Source organism: Bos taurus, chromosome 29 (assembly GCF_002263795.3).
Source record: "Bos taurus isolate L1 Dominette 01449 registration number 42190680 breed Hereford chromosome 29, ARS-UCD2.0, whole genome shotgun sequence".
In the NCBI taxonomy this organism is placed as follows: Eukaryota; Metazoa; Chordata; class Mammalia; order Artiodactyla; family Bovidae; genus Bos; species Bos taurus.
The window spans coordinates 9,769,500-9,783,162 of NC_037356.1; the positions used below are offsets into that span (position 1 = coordinate 9,769,500).

Genomic DNA, 13,663 nt, shown 5'->3' on the forward strand with positions numbered 1-13,663 from the left:
GATGAAAAAAATTAGGCAGAGTATATCCTATCTTTAGATAAGATTTTTTTTTCTTCACATTTCTATTCATTTACTTAGTTCCTTTTTGCAACATGTTCACATGAGGTTCACCACACTCTTTTTTTATTCTTGGTAACTTTGGGAAGAATGAGGCAGAAGGAATTTAAGGCATTTGGTGGTTAAGCTGCCCTTAAAGTCCAAACTCTATTTTCCATCTTGCCCCATCTCTACCATTAAACTTTTAGAAAGTTTAGTCTTAATTTATCTGAGTTCATTAGATGCTTTTCCTGGGGAAATGTTTTGTTTTGTTTTGTTTTGTTTTCCTCCTCTGATCTTGTCTCTTGGTGAAGGTGAGAGTTCTCCCGGGGTCTGAGAAGCATGAATTTTAAGGTGTTGGGTGAAGGTTGATGCTGGGACGTGGTGTCGGGTCAGGCCGCGCCATTCGCGCTGGAACACGTGATCCTGGGCTGTAGGGCTGAGTGCGTCTGCTGGGCCCCTGGGAGTCTCCGGGCGCCTTCTCTCCTTGGGCTGCTTCAGAAAGCTCAGCTCGAGGAGACCTGCGGGCAGAGTCTGCCAGAGACTAGGAAATGAGCCAAGCCAGAGTCCACAAGGGTCAGAGAGAAAGGGGAAGGACGAGACTGCAGTCCAGGCTTCTGGAGGAGGACTGTGTGCTTTGTGACACTGTCGTCGGAGAGAGGCAGGGTGACGTGGAGGTCAAGAGCTTGGATGCTGAAGCTGAACAACAGCTGAGTTGTGTGCTGCTGCTTACTGGTTGTTCAGTCTCTCTAAGCCTGTTTCCTTAGCTGTACAACGCTTACTTTGGCATTTTGTTAGAAATTAATGAATTAATAATATGAAGTGTTTCTGTTAACGATGTATATGGAATCTAGAAAAACAGTACTGATGAACCTATTTGCAGGGAAGGAATGGACACACGGACATAGAGAATGGACTCATAGACACAGCGGGGGAAGGAGAGGGTGGGATGAACTGAGAAAGTAGCGTTGACTTATACACACTACCACGTGTAAAGTAGAGAGCTGGTGGGACGCTGCCGTATAACACGGGGAACCCAGCTGATGCTCTGTGATGACCTAGAGGGATCAGATAGGAAGGGGGCAGGAGGTTCAGGAGGAAGGGGATATACATACAATTATGACTGGCATTATCGTACGGCAAAAACCAACACAACCTTGTAAAGCAATTATCCTCCAATTAAAACAATTTAAAAAGTGTTTAGAACAGTGCTGTCATATGGTCAGTGCTATGTAAGTCTTTGATGTTCTTATAGTTATTATTAGTTAATGATAACTAATTTTGCCTAGTTTGCTATTAGCTGTCAAGAATAAGGGCTATTTAATTTGGCTGCAAAATAGCTTACTCTTTAGAGGAGCTTGAGCACTACTGAATGACCCCGTTAACTTGCTCCTGCCAGATTGGGATGGTATTGTTCTGGGCTTTGAGATGAAAAGTGTGCTTGTGAGTTATGGGGCCATGGTCCATCGTAGCCAAATTCTGCTGGCATCTGAATTTTGCTCTTTCACCAGTATGAATCAGAGCATTTTATTGTTGGATCTATGAGATCTCTCTTTGGAAAAGAAAGATCATCTTTTTAAGTGCCCTTATTTTGCCAATGAGAACAAAGACCCAGAAGGTTGAGTGAGTTGCACAACATCACATAGCCTGGGCACATCAGCAGTGTGAGAGAGATTGACCTTAATTCCCATGACAGTTTTCTTTTTCCAGTACATTTGGTTTTTCCACAATCACAGCCTCTCTCTGAAGTGTGATGTACCTGGTAAGTCTTTCACACAGATGTCCTTAGGAGGTATTTATTCTTCAACCTTTGTTGATTAAAGATTTATAAAATGAGTGCCCATCTTTTTCTGTAATCAAAGTTATGGATAAGATTGATTTACCTCAATTTTCAGCTTTCCATTATAGCTTGACCGTTTAAGACTTACCTCCACTCAGAAAAAAATAAGAATAATGAGATTTTATAAGTGTTACCTGACCCATATGTTTGTATGTTTTGAAATGAAAACTGGAAATTCTTTTAGAAAGTTGCAGAAGGTAACTGTTATCTATAAAATACACACGTATGCTCATATCTGTGTATGAACCAATATTTAAGAAGATGGACAGGGGTGAAGTTCCTTCACTCCTTCGAGCCCAGTCCCTCTTCTGTAATATGGGAATGGTAACACTGCTTTCCTTACAGTGTTGCTGAGGATTCAGTGAGGTAGGTTATGTAAGTGTTCTAACATTGTGGGTCTTCGCAGTGACAGCAGCGTATTATATTATACAACATCACATATTATACATCATATTATACAACATCACATATTACATCATATTATACAACATCACATATTATACATCATATTATACATCACATATTATACATCATATTATACAACATCACATATTATACTGCTCATCTCCTCAAAAACAAGAACCCCAACTACATCTGAACCAAAATAAGCCTTGTTAGGACATTGTTTTATGGGAGAGAGGTGCCTGATTTTATCCTTCACCTGGACATCAGAATCTTGATTTTACAGTCACTTAGCAACAGTTTTCTTTATAGAAGAATAGATGAAGGGTTCTCAGGATTTCATAAATTGGTTACAAATGATTGAGAAGTAAATATATATATATATATATATATATATATTGCATATACTTATGTATATAAATACTGTTATATTCAAATATATATATTTGAATATATATATATATACACCCACACTGCATTTTAGACATTGATAGGTGGGTGGGTAGGTAGATCTAGTACTTGTGTGTCTATTCTTGTTCCTCTTCACTAAGCTTAGTCATTGTTCAGCACTTGCTCAAGGGCAGACAGGTCTTCAGGTCTCCGCTGGCGGGTATCTGTGGAAGGCTCTGGTGCCTTCTGATAGTTCCTCAAGACACCAGAAAGGTGCTAGAACTGGTTCTGCTCTCTAGCTTGGAGCTCTGTTTTCCCTTGGTCATTGTATCCACTCTGCAAATAATACTGGGCTCACCTGTGATGGAAGAGAAGGTTTATATTCTCCCTGATTGGATAGAGTCGCTTTCAAGTCTAAACTCCAAAACCACTTACTGGGTACCATCATCATATAGTCCCTGCCTCCATCCCATCCTGACTTCTTGCCAGTTGCTTGGGGTTGGGGACCACGGGGGATTGCTTACTCCCCTATATTGTGTGAATTTCATCTCAGCACCCTTGATGCAATAGGTATTGTCTGAAATGTTACCTGATGAAATGAAATTGGAATCGGAATTCTGGAGAGTTGACTCAAGTCTCACTAGTTAACAAATAAGATCTATAATTCTGCAAAGAGTAAACCATAGAATTCTTGTCACCTAAATTCCTCAAGAGGTCTGTGGTTTAACTTTAATCTCATTCTTCTGTGTCTAAAGTCCCTCCTCTCAAGCACTCTTAGCCTGAATCCACAAACTCCCCAATTCCTTTTTTTTTTTTGGCTTAAATCCAACTGTGATATACAGAGCCTGGGCCTGTTTTATTGCGCTCTTAGGTAATTTTGAGGTTCTATCATCACCTTGAAATCTCTCCCAGACACTCGCCTCCTCTTCCTTCCCACTTCAGGAGTAGGTCCAGGTTGCTTATTAATTACATTCCTGAGGCTCGGTAGCAGTGAATGCAGTTTGGGAAGGTAGGCGGGAGGTGCAAGCATGTGACTTGCTTCTCTGACAGAGAAGAATACCTGACTGAGGAGGTCAATGAGCTCAGGTAGTTTCAGTAATGATCAAGAGTGCCAAGGTCAGGGATTTTCACCCTGGCTCAGTGGGTGGAGATTCCATGTCCTTAATGCCACCTGGCCCGTTCCCTGGTACCCGCAGCAAGTGCCCAGGCAAGAGGCTCAGAGCCACTCATTTCTGCTCCTGAGAAAAATACCCAGAGTGCACATGCTGATTACTGATGGTAACTAAAGAACGTCCACTTTTTAAATGAAAGACAGTAGGCTTCTGTGTGCACATAAATATAGACATCCTTTTGTTTTTCTGTACTCCACCCCTCTAAAGTAGTGCTGTGCTGTCTTCTGCATGGACTTCCATGAGTGTAGGCTGTGAACTGTCTTGGGTTCACCCCACAGTCAAAGCTCCACTCTCGTTTCCCCTCTTCACCTCCCCACTCATTACACAGTTGACGCAACTGCACTCTGGTCTGCAGGCCTGTTCCTCCTCTGCGCATGCGTTCCCTGTCCTGCTCTGTTACTTCGGCAGCTTTGTGATCTTGGACAAGCCCCTTGACCTTGCTGAACCTCGTTTTCACATCCATAAAAGGGTTATGATGACACTTCTTCCTCCCTACCTCCCAGGAGTGCTGTGAAGAGCAAATATGCCAGAGAATAGTGTAAACCCCCAACCTTGTACAAATAGGAGCTGTTACTATTGCCGGGAGCCAGAATCTCTTTGACGATGGGAACCAGGTCTCACACTTGATAGTTGAATCCTTACTGCCTTGCCCGCCCCGAACAGGAGACCCTGCCAGTGAGACATAAAAGGAGGAGGGAGACAGAGAGAGGGGAAGGACAACTTTTGTCATTTTTTATACCTTATTTTCCTAATTATCATTCTCTCCCTCAATATATAACTGTATCTTATGAAAGATGGATTTTCTTTTTCAAAAAAACATTTTGCGTTAGGCAGCAGGATGGTGTTTTTTTCCTCCAAAATCTTTCTCTACATCTCTTTCTTCCTCAGATAGCTTGGCACTGATATTGGAATTCATTCTGATCACTTGATTTTATGCTCATGAGAAAATTAAATTATTTAAATGGAAGATAAGATCAGAAACCAAATGCCTCATTTGATAGGTGAGGTCAGCCAGAGAGGTACGTGAAACCACCAAGGGTTTTAGTCATTAGTGGCAGAACCAAAATTCATCTTTGTCTCTTCCTCCAGGCTGCCCCTGAATTAATGAAGTGTCAGTGATCATTTTTGCCTACCTTTGAAGGGTATTTCAGGGACTGTCTAACACTGGGCATGCGTGTTCAGTAGCTCAGTCGTGTCTGACTCTCTGCAACCCCATGGACGGTAGCTCACCAGGCTCTTCTTTCCATGGGATTTCCCAGGCAAGAATACTAGAGCAGCTTGTTATTTCCTCCTACAGGGGATCTTCCCAGTCCAGGGATCAAACCTGCATCTTATGTGTCTTCTACATTGGCAGGCAGATTCTTTACCACTATAAAGCTCTTTTCTGGATTGGTGCAAATATTTTTGTTCAGGAAGTTTTAAGAAAAACAGATTTGCTGCTGCTGCTGGATCATCATAGTCTCTGCCAGTGGTCCACACTTGAGTTTGTTTGTGGATGTTGATCATTGGATCACAGAAAGAATAAAACTCCCTTCATAACTAGTTGCATACACATCAAGTTTTAACGGCATTCGGTACTGCAAAGCTCGGTGTCTCAGGTGCGTGGGGGTTTGAGGGAACCCCTAGCTAGTCTTTGTACCTTTGGGTTCTGTCACAGGGTACCTGTGTGCCTCGCTGGTTCTTCCGCCATAACTCTCTTTCTGGTGTGTCAGATAGCACTTTGGAGCCAGGCAGACCTGGGCTCATATTCCAGCTCTGTAGTTTAGAGTTACAGGATGGGTTTAAGCAAGTCCCTTAACCTCCAGGAACTTCAGTTTCCTCATCTATAAAACAGAGATGACAAGGGGAGGGGACATATGTATACCTATGGCTGATTCATGTTGATGTATGGCAGAAACCAACACAACATTATAAAGCAACTATCCTCCAATTGTAAATAAATGAATTAAAAAATCCACAGGGACACTGCCTGCTTTGGCAGAAACCAACACAACATTGTAAAGCAATTATCCTCCAATTATAAATAAATGAATTAAAAAATCCACGGTGACACTGCCTGCTTTACTGATTTGGCTTATGGTATAGAGGCAATGCATGTAAAGGTGGGAGAAGGTATTGAAGGAAGATAAAATGTCTATTTCTTCAACTTTTCCATCAAGCCCAAGTCCTACCTATTAGTTGAATTAATTTATCTTTTATCTTTTATAGCACACATACATAACTTTCAATAATACTAGTGCTAAATATAAGGCATTTTGCTTTCCTATATGAAATCACATGATTTCTTGTTGCCTATCATCTGATTTTCCAGGACCAAGCAGAAAATTTTCAGAAAGCTTAGTGTATAATTTATCTCTTTTGGAAATTTTTTTCCTTCTCTTGGTTAAAAAAAAAATTCAAAAAACCAAAACCCACCAAGTCGGACATCATTTCTAAATTTGAATCTCCTTTTTAAAAAACTGTGGTTCAGTGAGTTTAGAGAGAGGTTTCCCAGAAACAAATGTAGTGTATATTTTTCAACTCCACAAAGATTATGTCACAATTACAAACAGCTATATATATATTTTTCCTAATAAGGCAAAAGCTTGGAGATAGTTTTCTTTCTTGCTTTTTGAGTAGAGAAAACATTCCTTTAAAAAAAATTCACTTTCTGGTTCTTTGGAATAGCAACTTAAAACACAAGTGGTACTTTGGTGGAATTGGATCTAGTACCAGAAAATATCAAGTGATAGGTACTCGGTCAGGTGGTGGAACGAGAGAGGAAAATGATGTCTCTACCTTCAGACACCCAGGCTCCTCATAAGGGAAACTGATAAATGAACAGGCAGTTTCTGTATACTACAGAGTCCTGTGAGAAGACAGAGGAGAAGACTCTAACCCAACTGTGAGGAAGGGGCAGCCTTCTTAGAGGAGGTGATACCTGGACTGTGGCTTGAAAGGTGTGTGTGTGTGTGTGTGTGTGTTAGTTGCTCAGTTGTGTCTGACTCTGCCATTCCGTGGACTATAGCCTGCCAGGCTCCTCTGTCCATGGAATTCTCTAGGCAAGAATACTGGAGTGGGTTGCCATTCCCTTCTCCAGGAGATCTTCCTGACCCAGGCATCAAACCCGGTTTCCAGCACTGCAGGCAGATTCTTTACCACCTGAGCCATCTGGGAAGCCTTTGAAAGATGAGTAGGAGTCTAAGAAGCTGAGAAAGGGTGTTACAGGCAGAGGGAGCTCTGTGTTCTAAAGGCATAGAAGTGTTAGAGGTAAATTTAAGGAACATCAGGGTATGATTTGGGGAAAATGGAGAGGAAGACAGGAGGCAGATCTGGAGGGGCCCGGGCAACACTGAGGGGTCTGAATTTTAAGCAACATGGAGGTGTTGAATGAACCGCCCAAGGAGCCTTACACCAGAAGGAGACCTTGGACATCAGAGTCTAGCATTTCACTTGGCAGATTTGGAAAGTGAGAACCAAGAATGGAAGTTCTTGTGGCTGCACAGTGGCTGTTAATGTACATCTTTGTATAGACCCAGTGGTGCTTGGGGAGGAGGCTTTGGTAGAGGGAGCCTTCACAATGAAATTCCAGTGTTGACCTTGTGAAGGCAGATTCTCATAGGAACGTTTGGCCAAGGATTTATCATGGGGACTGCATGGTTTGGGCTAGTGACCCCAGCATGCCTTTTTGCATATTATGTCCTTTAAAGGAAAGGCCATCACTAGCTAGAAATGCTCTTTGGCTATTTTTAGGCTGTGTGGTAGGGGGAAATTAGTGGAATTCTTAAGGTCAGCTCCAGCTGTTTTTCTCCAAAAGACCAGCTGAATTTTTCATGAGATTTGCTCATTAGGGCTTTTACCCTTCAGTGAGGCATTCTACTGACTCTGAGTCAGCCTGTCCTGGGAAATAAGGGATGAGAGTATGAGGGAAAGTAGACCAAAATTGGAATGGCTGCTGCCCTTTAAAAAATGTTATGCACTAATTAACATTAAATGTTAATTACTGCCAAGTGCTATCTTAGATATGTTGGGTTATTTCTCATACCTTCTCAATCACAGTGAAGATCTTTCTGGATTACAACGACTACCTTAAAGGATGGTTGGGTTTTGAAGATTCAGGGATGTTCTTATATGTAAAGTCTGGCTCGATGCCTAGGTAGAGATAGTGGTGACTAATTACATGGTAATTACACTGAATAGCAGCTTTCATTCGGGACTCTCATCTCAGAACGCTGTGTAGATACCAAGTCAGATATTCTTTGAGAATCCTGTGAGGGGAATTTGCCTGTGGTTATTTGGCATCTACAATTATACTACCTCTCTGCTGTGTGTCAGGGACTCTCTGCAGGCAGGTGAAGCGAAAGCACCCTTCATTTCTTCTCAAGTGCTCCATGAATATTTTTTCCTATCCAGTCTTAGGGGTGTCTGTCTGGAGCTCACGCTGTGTTAGAAGGTGACTGGATAACTGTGGCTGTACAGCAGTTTTCAATGCACAAACTGTCTTCCCACATGTGATGTCATTCACCCCTGTAGTGATTTCAGCAAGGGAGGTGGGCAGTGGTTAGTCTCAATTTTAGAAAGGAGGAAACGGAGACTCAGGTATGTGGTATGTTTTGGTCACCAAGGTAGTAAGTGGGTGACTCAATTTCAAAGCAGATCTTATGACTTTAAATCTCTTGTTCTTTGCTTTTCATGATGCTGCCAACTGGATTGAGAAATAAAGGGCCAGGTTTCTCATCTGGCATAAAAGTGGTTTAAGGAATGCCTTTAAAAGGAAGGTGACTCCACTGCATACCCAGCTAAGGAATGAAGGATCGTGTCCAGTGTGGGATTTCTAGACGTGATGGAGTAAAAGTGAACTTTGTCCCACTAGCTTTGGAATAACAGCTGTTCTCTGAGCTAGAACAAACACAGTGACATTAAAATAGGAATGTATAACTTATGCTTATGAAAACAATATTTTTTATTGTTGGTTGGAATGAACAGTAGTGGAGAGGCATTAACTAATGAGAGTAGATCTTAGAAAGTTTCCCTCTTAAGAATTCTGTAACACTGATGATCAGAAGGTAAGCCAGTGTACTTCTCCCCTTCTCTCTGAAATGGAGAAAAATGAGGCCATCCTCACTATACACAGAACAGGAAGCCTGAGTAGATGCTCCCAACACATCGGTGGCTTAATATTAAAAATCTGTTTAAAAAAAAAACCACTGCATGCAAGGTACTGTGTGTCTACAAAAATGAAGTGGATATTTTAATAAACCCTCTCCTTAAAGAATCTAGAAATGGGAATTGGGAGAATTCCCCACGCTCACTGCTGTGGGCCCGGGTTTCCTCTCTAGTTGGGGAACTAATATCCCACCAGCCGCTCTGCTGCATGGTCCAAAGGAGAAGGAATTTGGCGTGTAATGTATATAAGTTTCTGTAATGTTTATGTAACTATTGAATACTCAGTGCGTCAGGTGCTTATATGTGAGCTTAAATCTTCTCAACGACCTAGTGAGAAAGGTATGATGCCCATTTTGCATATGAAAAGCCTGAGACTCAGGGAAGCCAAGTAACTTGCACAGGAGTGTCACCTTGTACCCAGGTCTGCCTGACTCTAGAGCCTGTGCTCTTTCGTACTTCAGATGAGAGACGTACGGAGAAGAGCTGTGAGGGGTCAGTGAAAGAGGCAATTATGGCCAGCTTATGGAAGGCATATTTGTGGGGGGACAGGGGGCTACAGGGGCAGCTTCATAGACGAGGTGTCATTTTAGCTGGGACTTGAGTGATGGGTAAGGTTTGGGTGTGTGGAGATATAAGGAAAAGATATTCCAGGTGATTCCTGGGTTGGGAAGTTCCCCTAGAGAAGGGATAGGCTCCCCACTCCGTATTCTGGCCTGGAGAATCCCCATGGACAGAGGAGGAGAATAACACATACCTGATGATGATTGTACACAGCTGATATTGGTCTGGCTGGAATTCACAGCGTAGGAAAGGCTCCATGGAAAATAAGACTGGATAGGGAGATTGGGAGGATAAAGACATCAGTACAAGGAATTTGGGCTCACTCTGCTATCAGGGCTTCCCTGGTGGCTTGGGTGGTAAAGAGTCTGCCTGTAATGTGGGGGACTTGAGTTTGATCCCTGGGTCAGGAAGATCCTCACCTACTCCAGTCTTCTTGCCTGGAGAATCCCATGGACAGAGGAGCCTGACAGGCTACAGTCCATGGGGTTGCAAAGAGTTGGACATGACTGAACAACTAACACTTTCACTTTTTTTTACTTTTTGGTAGTCAGGGAAGAGCTAGGGAAGGTGTTTTTGTTTTTGTTTTCCAAAGAGCTGCATCTGTTTGTTTGTTGTCACCTTTTAATCTATATTGTGAAGATTTAATTCCTTTGCTTAAAATTCTTTTTTTCTTTATTTTTTGTTTTCTAAATTATGACAGTATGATAACTCATTTACAGGCAACTTGGAAAATACAGAACAAAGTTACATGTAATTTCACTATGTGTTACAATTTTTTGGGGGTAGATAAATTAAGATTTTTACTTGGAGTTTCAATATCAAATTCTTAAAAAACAATAGAATAAAAAAACAATAGAATGAATAGACAGAAAAGTGGAAAGGTATATAATAGTAGGCCTGAAAAATGCGATGAGCCAATTAACATAATTAAGATTTATATAATTTTCACACAACAGTAGTGTACAAATTCTATTGAAGAACTAGGTAGGGTTCTTAAGTTGAGTATGGCATCCTCAAAGTAGGGCTTTGGAATATGAGTCTAGCTGGACTGTGTATGATAGCCAGGAGAGAGGATGAACCAAGAATTAAAGGAGCCATGTTCAGTTCATGCCCATGCTGTTTCTAAATGAGAGAGGAAAAGAGAGAAAAGGTTGAATTGGACGGAGTGCAGAGATTCAATCAGCCGAACCTGCTGGCAACTGATTGGCTGTACACAAGGAGCGTCAGCCCTTGGTGTTGCTTATGAGGCTGCATTTAGTTAACGGGGTTCCAGGCAACGAGCTGGGAGTTCAGAGATGAATAAGGCACACTGTCAGGCTCTGTCCGTTTCTATTGCTGCTGCTGCTATGTCACTTCAGTCGTGTCTGACTCTGTGCGACCCCAGAGACGGCAGCCCACCAGGCTCCCCTGTCCCTGGGATTCTCCAGGCAAGAACACTGGAGTGGGTTGCCATTTCCTTCTCCAATGCATGAAAGTGAAAAGTGAAAGTGAAGTCGCTCAGTCGTGTCTGACTCCTAGCAACCCCATGGACTGCAGCCTACCAGGCTCCTCCGTCCATGGGATTTTCCAGGCAAGAGTACTGGAGTGGGGTGCCATTGCCTTCTCCGTTGCTGCTGTGCAAATTACCACAAACTTAGTGACTTGAAACAACACAGCATTCTTATCTTACAGTTCTGGAGGTCAGAAGTCTAAAATGAGTCTCACAGGATAAAGGAGTCAGCAGAGCTGAGGTCCTGCTGGACACGTTCAGGGAGGATCAGTTTTGGTTCCTTTTCCAGCTGTTAGAGGTTGCCTGCCTGCCTTGGCTCATGGCCCCTTCCTCCATCTTCAAAGCTCATCATTCCAACCTGTCTTCATCCTCACGTCTCTTCTGTCTCCTTCAGACCATCCTGCTTCCTCCTAAGGACCTCGTGATTACCTTGGGTCTGCATGGGCTTCCCTGGTGGCTCAGAGGTTAAAGCGTCTGCCTCCAATGCGGGAGACCCGGGTTCGATCCCTGGGTTGGGAAAATCCCCTGGAGAAGGAAATGGTAACCCACTCCAGTATCTTGCCCTGAGAATCCCATGGACGGAGAAACCTGGTAGGCTACAGTCCACGGGGTCGCAAAGAGTCGGACACGACTTAAGCGACTTCACCTTCACCTTCACATACATAATCCAGGCTAATTTATCCATCACAGTATCCTCAGTCATGTCCATATAGCCCCTTTCACCATGTGCTGTATTCACAAATTCAGGAATTAGAATGTGGACATCTTTGGAGGACCATTATTCTGCCTACTAGGGAGTTAGCACATCTATGGATGCTAACTTGTCAAACCTTTTTTGTCCCTATAATCTCTTTTTTTGTTCCCTTTATTCAATAAAGGAGGCAGCTGTTGAGAGTTCAGGCACCACACTAGGTACTGAGGATTCGGGGATGCCAAAGCACCTCTCTGCCCCGCTCTAGAAGAAGCAAAATTAGAGAAGGGCTGTTAATGTAGAGCCAGAGACAAGGATGCCAGACTCTTGGCTTTGATTTTTGCAAGCTGAGGTCTAGGGCTGAGATGACAAGATATAGAAGAATTTTTGGTAATTTAAAAATGGGATCCTCCTACCCATCTTCTCTACTGCCAAACCCCAATCCCAAGTTTAGATTTCTTTTTAATCTACTCAAAGGCCTCTGGGGCGGAGGTGTTTGCTGAGACCAGGAGTTTGACTCCTTTTTAGAATACGGTGGGAGGTTAGAAGAAGGAGACAGTCTAAAGAGGAAAACAGAAAAAGCAGCAGCAGTAACACTCCAACCTCAAGTAGCACAGAAAGGTGATGTTATTGTTTTTGTTTAGTCGCTAAGTTGTGTCTGACTCTTTTTGCAACCTCATAGCATGTAGCCCACCAGGCTCCTCTGTCCATGGAATTTCCCAGACCAGGATCACTGGAGTGGGTTGCGATTTCCTTCTCCAGGGGATCTTCCTGACCAAGGGATCAAACCTGAGTCTCCTGCGTTGGCACGTGGATTCTTTACCACTGTACCACCAGGGGTGAAAGTTCAAAAAGATGATAAGAGTTGATGAAATGTTGAAGATTTATTGTCAACTGGTGTCTATGAAGCACCTACTATGTCCCAGACCATTTAACTTACAGCCTAATGTCATCTCACAGAAACCCTGTAAGGTAGGCCTTACTATCTACAAAGCACAGACCAAGTAACAAACCCAGCGTCTGTAGCAGAACTGCCAAAGAACTCATGAAGGATTAGTCACCTTCCAGGCGTCTTTTGACTTTAAAACCAATGTGTCTTCCTACTCCATCACAGCAGCCTCTTATGTCAAAGGGGTAAGATTAATGCATGTGGTTGGCATTATTCACCTGTATCCATTTCAAAACCAGAGTCTCTTTAGAGGATGAAGCGGAACAAGGAAGACCTCACACACAGGAGACAGTAGATGTATCTTTGATGGGATAATTAATGGCCTGACCAGAAGGATTTGTGGAGGTATGGGCCTGGAGCAAGGCCAGTGAGGTACCCAGGGCACAGAATCTATGGAGACAGGCTCACACAAATACAGGGGCTGCACTTGCCATACCCTGACAGTGGGTGCCTCCTTAGTCGTGTGCCCAGGGTGCCTGAGTAGGAGGGAGACCTCACTCTCAGGGTGCTTCAGCACAGTGTGCTGTGCTCACACAACCTTGACTGTGAATTTTGTGCCCTGGGCATCTTGCTTGCCTCACCCGAGGTCCTCACTTTGTGCCAAGGCCAGAAGGAGGAGAGGACCAGTGAGTTCAGTGGTCTCAGTACTGGCTGGATATTATAACCCCCTGGACAGCTTTAAAAAAACATCTAGGGTAAGATATGACCCCAGACCAATTAAATCAGAATCACTGGCATGGGGTGGCATGGAGAAGGGATAGGAGGCAAAGACCTGGGCATGGATGTATTTTTTAAAGCTTTTCACGTGATGCTAATGTACAACCAGGTTTGGGAACCCCTGAGTTTGGACATTTGGAGAGAGTCCCTCGCTGCCAGGCTGAGCAAGAATGTACATGATTGTAGCAAAAGTGAGGGTTTAAATAGTTCTTTTAAAATGTGAGCTGATGATGGCTACAGTTCAGTTAACTTTATGATTCTGGGTTTAATT

The 13,663-nt window shown here is 43.1% G+C and overlaps 1 protein-coding gene and 1 non-coding gene across 12 annotated transcripts in view; both read left to right on the forward strand.

Moving 5' to 3' along the window:
* Nucleotides 1-13,663, forward strand: part of SYTL2 (synaptotagmin like 2) — a 120,683-nt gene that overhangs the window by 27,753 nt on the left and 79,267 nt on the right. The gene's annotated exons all lie outside the window — the stretch shown is intronic.
* Nucleotides 11,483-11,554, forward strand: TRNAW-CCA (transfer RNA tryptophan (anticodon CCA)). Its single transcript has one exon. It is a non-coding gene; the product is annotated as a tRNA-Trp (tRNA).